The sequence below is a fragment of the Pelobates fuscus genome, chromosome 2, assembly GCF_036172605.1.
Source record: "Pelobates fuscus isolate aPelFus1 chromosome 2, aPelFus1.pri, whole genome shotgun sequence".
NCBI lineage: Eukaryota > Metazoa > Chordata > Amphibia > Anura > Pelobatidae > Pelobates > Pelobates fuscus.
Genome location: NC_086318.1, coordinates 348688037 through 348697827, shown reverse-complemented (window position 1 = coordinate 348697827; position 9791 = coordinate 348688037).

Below are 9791 nucleotides of genomic sequence, written 5' to 3'. Positions count from 1 at the left end.
TTTTAAGAAACTTAATTCTGCTATAATAAAATATATTTGGTCAGGCAAACCTAGCAGGATCAAATGGTCTATTCTGGAACATTTTAGAGCGAATGGTGGTTTGGGTGTACCTGATTTTCAAAGTTATTAGTTTGCAACGAATGTCGTACAGCACTTTAAAGGACCACTCTAGTGCCAGGAAAACATACTCGTTTTCCTGGCACTAGAGTACCCTGAGGGTGCCCCCACCCTCAGGGACCCCCTCCCGCCGGGCTCTGGAGAGAGGAAGGGGTTAAACTTACCTCTTTTTCCAGCGCCGGGCGGGGAGCTTTCCTCCTCCTCTCCATCTTGATCGCGACGTCATCGGCTGAATGCGCATGCGCGGCAGGAGCCGCGCTCGCATTCAGCCGGTCGCATAGGAAAGCATTTACAATGCTTTCCTATGGACGCTTGCGTGCTCTCACTGTGATTTTCACAGTGAGAAGCACGCAAGCGCCTCTAGCGGCTGTCAATGAGACAGCCACTAGAGGATTTGGAGGCTGGATTAACCCTCATTATAAACATAGCAGTTTCTCTGAAACTGCTATGTTTATAAAAAAAAGGGTTAATCCTAGAGGTACCTGGCACCCAGACCACTTCATTAAGCTGAAGTGGTCTGGGTGCCTAGAGTGGTCCTTTAAGTTTATGCTGACTGCCGATCTACCTCAGTGGTTATTAATTGAAAAGGAAAGTTACTTCCAGATTTGATTAATGAACTGTTATAGTAAACTTCATAATTTGTGACCTAAAATCAGGAAAATACTTTACACAACCGGGACAATGTTAAAGATTTGGGATATAGTTTTTAGGCAGATACAGGGAACAATTTTGTGGTCCAGGGCCATGCCAGTGTCCATTTTAAAATATGATACTCCTGGGGTTGATGTTGATTTTTGGGGGTATCTCTATCTACATAATCTGGATGATTTTTTTCTCAAATAATTAATTGTTACCATTTGACAAATTTAGATTAAACCATGATTTAGAAGATTCAGATGCCACTAAATATGAGGTTGTAGTTACCAGATGAAGCAAGATATTTGAAGTCCCAATACTTGACCAAAAATATGCTCATTTAGAGAAGTCCCAAATAGATAGTTTTCTGGTGATATTTTGGCACTTGAATATAACATCATAGTCTAGATTTTGGTCTAATAGTAACTCATTGGGGACATTTAGGGGCACTACAGTTGAATAAATCTAATTGCAACACTTTGTCTAGCTCTTATTAATGCAAGATAGCATCAATAATGTTTTTAAAATCAATAATATTGGAAGCAGGTGCTCTTATTAAACTCTTCTCAAATAATTTCAAATGCAATATAATCTTACTGTTGATCTTACAAATTAATTTCACTTGCCCCCTACTAATTGCAATATTTTTTTTACTTTTATAAGTGAACTTTTACCGTAATGTTTTTTTTTTTTTAAATGTTTGCTAGCAATTGTGCCAACTCTTTGTATAAACCATTTGTTCCACTTTATAAACTTGTTCTAGGATAATTGTAATTGTACTAGTTAGATATTTTATATATCACTCTAGCTTGTAATTCCTACCTGTGTAGAGAAAAAGGAAAAAGACAGGTCTTTTATTCCATCTACAGTTATACTTGTTTGTTGAGCTTGAGCTCAGTGATTGGATTTGAGGCCATTTAGAGTATTACTACATACATACATTTTACTGATAGTTAAAGGACCACTCTAGTGCCAGGAAAGCATACTCGTTTTCCTGGCACTAGAGTGCCCTGAGGGTGCCCCCACCCTCAGGGACCCCCTCCCGCCCGGCTCTGGAAAGGGGAAAAGGGTTAAAACTTACCTTTTTCCAGCGCTGGGCGGAGAGATCTCCTCCTGCTCCTCTCCTCCGATCCTCCCAGTCGGCTGAATGCGCACGCGCGGCAAGAGCTGCGCGCGCATTCAGCCGGTCACATAGGAAAGCATTCATAATGCTTTCCTATGGACGCTGGCGTGCTCTCACTGTGAAAATCACAGTGAGAAGCACGCAAGCGCCTCTAGCGGCTGTCAATGAGACAGCCACTAGAGGACATAGGGGGAAGGCTTAACCCATTCATAAACATAGCAGTTTCTCTGAAACTGCTATGTTTATGAAAAAATGGGTTAACCCTAGAAGGACCTGGCACCCAGACCACCTCATTAAGCTGAAGTGGTCTGGGTGCCTAGAGTGGTCCTTTAAAGAGAAATGATGAACTGGAATGAGAGCTGAACTTGGTTAACAATATAGAATGACAAATTGTAGATTAAATATTTGTGATCTCGTGAATTTAAACCATTTTGAAGTGGTTTAAAGTCAAATTGATTCTTATCAGTTTTATGTTATCTTTAATTTCTATAAAAGATTAGACAGAGTACTAAAAATGCTATCTGGGTTTTTAAAGCTTATTATATATATCCAGCAAATTATAACACGTGCGATAGTTGAGCTGTGAAACATTGCACTAAATGGTAAGGCAAGTATTTCCAGACAGTTTTCTTAAAGGGAAACTATAGTGCCAGGCCTCCCCACTCATGGAGCAGGGAGGGTGAAAAAACCTTCTGTCACTTACCTGGGTCAGGTCCGTCTTCTCTACTCCAATGTCAGCAGGCGGGGGAGACCTAATGCGCATGCAGGGCAATAGCCACTCTCGAATTAGAATTTCTCCATAGGAAAACATTATTCAATGCCCGGAAGACCTTCTAGTAGCTGTCTGGTAGACAGCCACAAGAGGTGGAGTTAACCATAGCAAATAATTTTAGCAGTTTCCGAGAAACTGCATTAATTACCTGCTCAGGGTTAAGGGACCTGGGACACTGCACCCAGACAAACTTCAATGAGCTGAAGGGTCTGGGTGCCTATAGTGTCCCTTTAAATCCTCTAAGAACCGATCTGTCCATGAACAGGAATTAGCCATGTTTTTTTAGGTGTCTGAGCAGCTTTAATTCATACATAGTATTTGGTTTCATTTGTCCACTTTTAAACACATTATATATTGTTTCTGACAGTATTCATTAATATACTTAATTATTGTATTACTGTCTGTTATTGGTTTTTAAACTCTCTTAGTTACACACATTCACAACTTGTCTGTGTCTGTACATTTATGTGTCCGTTCATGCATTTATACCAATGTGTGTGTGTGTCTGTGAGTATGTGTGCATGTGTGTGTATATGAATGTGTTTATGTACATGATGAATGTTAGTACACGTGAATATGAATGTGTATGTACACAAATGTGTATTTGTATATGAATGTCATTATGTGTTTGTTATTCCCCTAACAATAGTGGGTTAAGGTGGTACAGTTTGGAGGGGTGGGGTCTGCCAAAATACTTTTCTGCCTCAGGTGCCATATAACGTAGGTCTGCATCTGCATGGCTGGCAAGGTCAAGGAGCATTATGGGAACCTTTACACTATTTAATTTCTCAGAATGCTTAGCATGGGTGACTGAGTTTTCTGAGAAACTTCAGAATTTGCTGGACTTGTCTACAGGATTCTTGATGGGTGTTTACTGTGTGAGCAGCCTTTTCCATGCACTATACCACTTTATGAATATGATATGTTATGGTGAAATTATTTATATATTAATCTAGTGGATTCATAGAAATTCATATAAGTATTGATGTATGCATTAAAGGATTGCTGTCATCACATACATTACTTTTAGTAGCACTTTTCATGCACTGTTCCACTTTATAATTGGTTGCAATATTTCATGGGATCTATCATTTTAGCACTTTTTTATATATTATAAGTGGGTAAATATTGGATGTGCACCATTTTGATGTATTAGTTCATTATAGTAGCCTATTGATTGAAGAACTGCATTTCATTTTACAAAACTTTTAAAGGGATGCTCCAGTGCCAGGAAAACAAACCCGTTTTACTGGCACTAGAAAGTCCTGGAGTGCCCCCCTCCCTCCTGTCCCCCTTCTGACTTTGCTGAAGAGGTTGAAACCCCTTTCAGACACTTACCTGAATAGTAAAAGGAGGACTTAACCCTGTGGGGTGCGTACAGAAAACAAAAATGTTTAATTTATTATACATATCACCTGGAGTTTCTGTACCGCATAATAAATATGTTATATTAAGTTTTGTTATGTTTTTTTTTTTTTTTTATTCTTTATTTTTGTAGTGCATTTAAAGATACATGAGTTGAAGTTGACAAAATATAAGCATGTAGAGAGTTGTTATAGATATGGGTAATGTCAATAAAGACTGCACTTTTTTGTTCTTTTTTCAAGACATAAGACACATTAAAACATAGCAAAACAAGCTAGAAAGAGAAGTCTAAGCGTTAAACAATCTGCTTGATTTTTTGGTTAGACAAGAGAAGTCAGGCTAGGTAGAACGGTCTATAACATCAGTTTCCTCTAGGGTGAGTTATAATAATGCAGCGCCGTCTTTTATCTCAGAGGCAGTCGACCGTGGGCTAATGAAAGACAAAAGGCCCCAGCTCTGCACATCCTGGTGAACAAAGAGTTAATGCAGCGCTAAGTCACTAACCCTGATGCTTATGCCATATTTACGACAGCTACAAGTCTCGCTTAGTTAAGTAAATGTTGAGCATGCCGGACAATTGATACATAATAAGATATCCTGTTTGGGGACAGTGTCATGTGTGCTGGGACGGGCTTGTCTAATAAGAAAGCAACAGTGAGATATAACAGATTGAGCCATTATGCTTTAGGGTTCGCTGCGAGGTAAAGCTAAATAAAATACTAATAATAAAAATAACAATAACAAAATAATAAGACAATAAAGCCTCTGGGTCGCCCCCCCTCATTAGTCATGCCAGAGGAGATATGATTCAATTTTGCTAAAGGCTTATAATGCAGCTGCAGGTCAATTCATCTCATGTCCCCAAAGTGGAGCTTGACCCCCGGGACCTGCATGTGGCTGTTTAGCCAACTCCTTTTTCTGGTAGGTTGTCGGGTTTGGGGTGCATAAGTCTGCTGGTTTCTCGATGGGGCTCGGTGTCGTGATGTTTGTGGGCTGTCCAGCCAATGCCCCGCGCTGGGAGGTTGCAGGTATGTGTTTGCCAGAGTCCAGCTAGCTGTATGTGTGGGGTCCTCCAATACTGGGTTCCGATGTACTGCTGTGAGCCTGTTGCGTCCGTTCTGCGGTAGAGTGTTACTGAGGCTCTCTGTCCCCTTGTGTAGCGTGTTCTCCTAGGTTGCTTGGTGTTCTTTGGTATGGGGGGGTCGCTTGGAGGGGGCATTGTCTGGAAGGGTCGCTGCTTGGTTGAAGAGCGGCATACCGCTGGCCCGATTTTGCTGCGTCAGGGTTTTCGTCGGTTCGTCCGCCTTTTCCCCCCCGCTGATCGAGCCGCTCTCCGGCCCCATCCAGGAGCTGGTGGCCGCCGTGCGAGATTCTGCGGAATCTTTGCCAGTGGGTCTGTTTGACGGGTGCTCCGCCGAGAGGCAAGTTTGGCCCAAAAATCGTTTAGTAGACGATCAAGCCTCTCCGATAGAGGGGGCAGTGGGAAGCCGGGAGTAGGGTTGTGTGTGGCCTCCGCCAAACATTGCCCCGCTCGTTCAGCGATGCTGGTGTAGCAACATGAGGCGGCCGCCATTTTGTGGGCTTTAGGAGCTTCCTCCGGACTAACTGAATTTTCCTCTCGGGGGTAGCTTGACCGGGTGCTTAAGTGGGGGTGGCCCGGGATAACCCCCGCCGGGCCATAGGGGGGGAACGAGGTCTCCCTGTCGGGTGTCCTGTCGTTTTTGGCCGTCTCTCCCGCGTGTGCCATGTTAGAAGGCCGTTCCAGGGTGTCGGGTGTGTCGCTTGTCAGGTGTCTGTGCGTTCTCCTCGATATTCCCTTGCTCCTGGTGGCCTTTGTTGCCTGTTTTTTTTCACCGTGCTTGCAAGTAATGTCGCTTATTTTGGTCCCTTAGCCGGAGCTGTTGAGGCAAGCGTCCTCTCTGCTCCGCGGTCAGGCCCCGCCCCCTAGTTTTGTTATGTTTTTTTTTTTTTTTTTTTTTTAAATTCTTTATTTTTGTTTGTGCATGAAAGTACAATCTGGCCCGCTGCGCCACAATAGTGCAGCGAACCTTTCATTAACATTAAATGACATGGCATAAGAAATACAGTGCACCTTGGAAAGTGATATAAAAATTAACAAAGTTAACATTGTAGACATGTGATGTAAACAGCGTATAATGGTAGATTCAAGCTTATCTATTCTCAGTGTGACAACAGTGCAGTCTTGGGGGTGACATATTTATATTACCTATCAGGTTATCGAGGATTACCCATTCGATATGGCCAGGTAAACTTTTGTGTTGGAATATGTGAGTGGGCTTCGACTCGTGTCGGTAATACACCTGATCTGACGCCTCGTGTAAGTATTGAGATTCCCTCAGAGATATTGAGCCTGAGTGCGGGGCATATCGCAGAGACAGCGGTACAATCCCCCCGGATGACCCGCAGGGGTAACTGGTTTGCACGCCATCTCCCGGTCATGTCAAACACTCAGGTGGGTGATGCAGGTATAAGTTCGAATCAGGGTGAAAGTGGTATTCATCGTTAAATGCCAACGGGAATACAGAAAATTTAAATTTGAAAAAAGGGGTTCCCTCAAAAGACGTTGGGAGACCATAATTGCCAATCTACCAGGCTATCAAAACTGCATCTAGATTAAAGATTTCTAGCGAACGGTACGTATTGTTAAACGGCCGTGCAGGTCCTGCTAGAATTACCCTATGATGACGTGCGTCACTTGTCACATGTGAGGAACCTAGTTCTAACAATGGCATTGTGGATTGCGTTCGGAACAATTGGTTTGTTTACTAAGGCATGTAATGCATTTGTCCTCGCACCCTACGAGTTACTTCCGACAAGACATGCATAAGCACAGATGGAAAGAAACATTACACTCTATAAACCAGTGTGTCTAATATTAGTCAAGTGAATATAAAACATTTAGGTTCTCATAAAACTACTAGTTGCCCAGTTATTTCTCATTGCTAGGTTGGCAGGTAGCATGAAAGCAAAGTCTGCATAGACACAACTGTCCATCAAAACGTTTGTTCAGCCAGGGAATCACAAAATTAGCGAATTGCTCTTCCTTCCTTATCGAAAAATAGAAAAACATTTTACACTGCAAAAGGTGACTTGTGTAGTGAAAAAAAACCATTAAAATATATAAAATAATAATAAAAATTTACATGAGTATGGTAATGTGGACGGTTCACATCTGTTGGGAGAGTCCCTGTGAGGCCGTGGTGAGCGATTCAGGCTAAGACCTGGGCAGGGGGCAAGGTGGGTGTTTTTGTGTCCTCTGGGGTAGCAAAAGTCTTGCTTACCGCCCAGTGCCCCAATCTATGGTGGTTGCAGAACTCTTATCTTATGCTGCGTGTGTTCGGCGTCAGTGGTCTGCTTCCGTGCCCGGCTGGGCCCCTCGGGCTTGAGGTTAGTGTTTTCCTTCCTTGTAGAGGAGGTTTGTGTCGGCAGGTGTAGCGCCCTCAGGAAGTCCGCCGGGTCCTCATGTGCCGATAAAGTGAGCACCAAATCTCCCTGTTGCACTATGAGGGTGCCCGATGCTCCCCATCTGTATCGTATTCCCTTGTCGCGGAGTTCCCTTGTCACGGGCATGAACCTCCGCCTCTCCAGGAGCACCGTGAAAGGGAGGTCGTCATAAATCCGGACAGGGTTGCCTTGCACCATGGTGGTAGGGTTGCTCCTGGAGCGGGCCAGGATCGCACTTTTCGTGGATATATCTTGCGTGACTGCTATGACGTCCCTTGGGGCGTCTGCTGGTGCCGTTGGGGCCTTTCTAATTCTGAATGCCGCCGTAACGGGTGAGGCTCCTGCTGTGGGTCGCACTCCCAGTGTTTCAGCGACTGTGTTGGCGAAGCCCAGTGTAACGGATCACCTGGCACCCCGACTTGGTACCTCCGTTAATGGATGCTCCTAGTGCTTCCTGAGGACTCCAAGCACTCTGGCAGACACCACAATCACCGAATCCGAGAAACCTTTAAATTCTCCCAAGCGTATGAATGCTGTAGACCATTGAATAGGAACCATACGAATAGGCTTGTACTCCTAGCAGTCAACTGGAACAGCATACAATAAATCCTTCCCCCAATAATGAGACGACACATCACTTTGAGGGTAAAACAGGAACTCTCGACTGGCTCATCCAGCCTGGCTTTTATTACACTTGTACACTTACAGGCCACACCCAGGGGGAGGCATAAAATAACCAATCACATACATGGTTCAGCCCACACATCCCCTCCCCTCAGATAACCAGTTAACATAATTATACAGCCAGGAAACTACAGTTTTTATACATGTGCTATAACTTTAAATCCATACATCCAATCTTCCCAAATACCACATATTTGGAATCAGCACACTTTAAACATAAACCCTTCCAAAAATCAGACAAATCCATCCAGTGGATCAAAAGTTAGCTGGAAGTCCTTTATGACCGACCGCAAGCACAATTTCCTGCCCAAAACAGTTCCATAGATTTGGGCTGTGCGGTCGGTCAATTTCATGCGAAAAAACGACTAAGTCCCATTTCGAACGGGACTTAGTCTCTGGAGCTGCAAGTTCCGTATGGGAGAAGGTAAGGGTCAGCGGTGTTCGGCAGAATGTGTAGCCGATTTTAGTTCCACAGAATCTTTAGCATACACCGCTGACCGCATTCGAATGACCAAAATGGCCGCCGCCACGTGTTCGGCTGCCGAATGGCGGCCACCCAGCGCTCGGCAATTAACCTGCAGTAACCTCACAGCTTGGGAGGTAAATTGCCTGCACACTTTAGCTTCTGGGTGGTCCGCCTGTGTGGTACTTGGTTCAGTAAGCCCTATTTACTGAACCAAGTGGGAGAAAGCCAGGAACAAGTTATTTTACAGGTCTGGGGACATAGTCTTAAAGGGGCATTGTTACCCGAAGTTACAAGATGTCCCCAGACGGTTCTTAAAGGGCCATACACACCCAATAAAAGTCCATTCCTTTTCAGGGGCCATAGTCTTAAAGGGTATTGTTACCCGAAGTCTCAATATGTCCCCAGACAGTTCTTAAAGGGCCAGCAGCAGTACAATAAAATACCATTCACTGTACTTAAAGGGCCAGCAGTCGCACAATAAAATACAATATGCCCCAAATAATCCAGGGGCCATAGTCAGCAGGTAGGAGGCGGGCAAACAGGCTTCTCCAGGGCCCAGTGGCGAGGTTGGTTTCGCCACACCCAGTATGGCCTCTATACCCACACTCTCCGGGACTCCGCGAATCCTTATGTTTTTCTTACGATGCCTCGCTTCCAGCGAGGTGACTGCTCGTGTGAGTCTGGTAAGTTGCTGGGACATGGCCTCTATTTGGGCCTTTGCTGCTGTCAGCTCTTGGTTTCTCTCCCCCTCCCTTGTTTCCACTGCGCTGATCCGCGTGGTTATTCCGTCAACTTCAGACCGCACCCCCGCCAGGTCGGCCTTCCAGACCTCCCGCAGGTCCACCAGCAGTCTTTTAATGTCCCCTTTAGTGGAGGGTGAGGTGTCGGAGTCTGAGTCTTCGCTCGGGTACACCCGGGTCGGTGTCCCCGATGGCTCGTTGTCATCTTCCTCTAGGTAGTCGTCGGAAGAGCTAGAGTCTCGGGCCCGTTCGGGCGCCATCTTGGGCTGCGCCTGTTGTTGCGGCCTGTCGAAGGACGTACGGATATCGGGCTGTTTAGAGCTCCCCGAGTGGGTCAGTTTGCGGTTTTTCCGTCCCATTTCTCTCTGTGGGGGTTCTGTTGTGCACAGGTTTACTTTTGGTTGTTTTAAGATTAATCTTCGT